Source organism: Gavialis gangeticus, unplaced genomic scaffold (assembly GCF_001723915.1).
Source record: "Gavialis gangeticus isolate Ggan-Ray unplaced genomic scaffold, GavGan_comp1, whole genome shotgun sequence".
NCBI classification, from domain to species: Eukaryota; Metazoa; Chordata; order Crocodylia; family Gavialidae; genus Gavialis; species Gavialis gangeticus.
The window spans coordinates 14,861,702-14,862,698 of NW_017729034.1; the positions used below are offsets into that span (position 1 = coordinate 14,861,702).

Genomic DNA, 997 nt, shown 5'->3' on the forward strand with positions numbered 1-997 from the left:
GAGCCAGGCCCTGAGGCTAGAAGTCTGCTTTGAATGTCAGTGTTTCAATATAAGATTCTTTGGGTAAATCTGATATCTTTTATTAGACCAACTCGAATAGTTGGAAAAATTCCTCCTTGCAAGCTTTTGGATACAAATATCCTTCATCAGGTGGAGAAAAGTTTCAATACTTTTCTTAAGGAAGGGAGACTGACTTTCCCCAAGCCTGCACCATAACCCACCACTTTCCTCACTTGAAACTACACTTCAAACCCCAACTGTAGTGTCACTGTACACAGATAATTTCTAGAAATCCATAGCTTCAGTACAAGGTTATATGCTAAGTCATTGTGCCTGTACTCTTTGGTTAAGGTCTTGAGAGAGGATTTATATTTAAAATGAATGAAATTTAAGGCTGTCAATTAATCACAGTTAACACATTAACAGAATTAATGTGCTAATCAGTTTTTGCCTTCATTTTTTTAATGTGTTAATCACGCATGTAGTTTTGGAGCCCATGCCTGGGCTCTGCTCCACCGCCTCCAGGCTGCCCGGTGAGCAGTGGTGACAGTGCAGAGGACCACAGGGCAGCTCGGACCCAGACTCTAAGTAGCTGCAGCGGGAGTGGGGGGATGCATACATAGACATACATGAGCAACTGCAGCCTGCATGCTGCATGTAGAGAAACTCTGCCATGTTGTGCCTCCCACCACCAGGCAGGCAGGGGACATGCAGCACAGTCAGCATGCAGCTCCTGGAGCAAGGGTAGCAGGGTGCAGAGCCCCAGCCTGCAAAAGGCAGCTTGCCTCCACCACATGCACAAATCAGGGGGTACATGCCCCCCATGACTCCACCAGGGGTGTGTGCAGCAGTGGGGAGCCATGCCTCCCTGTGCCTCTGGACGAGCTGTCTGCAGCTCCATCCCATGACTTGCCCGGCCCCAGGGCCCCATTCACCCCAACGTCTGCCCCTGTCCCTACCCCACTCCCTCCCTCAATCTGCCTCCCCCACCCCCTTT

At 49.7% G+C, this 997-nt stretch overlaps 1 protein-coding gene across 2 annotated transcripts in view; it reads left to right on the forward strand.

Moving 5' to 3' along the window:
* Positions 1-997, forward strand: part of HSD3B1 (hydroxy-delta-5-steroid dehydrogenase, 3 beta- and steroid delta-isomerase 1) — a 31,538-nt gene that overhangs the window by 27,385 nt on the left and 3,156 nt on the right. The window lies entirely within an intron of this gene.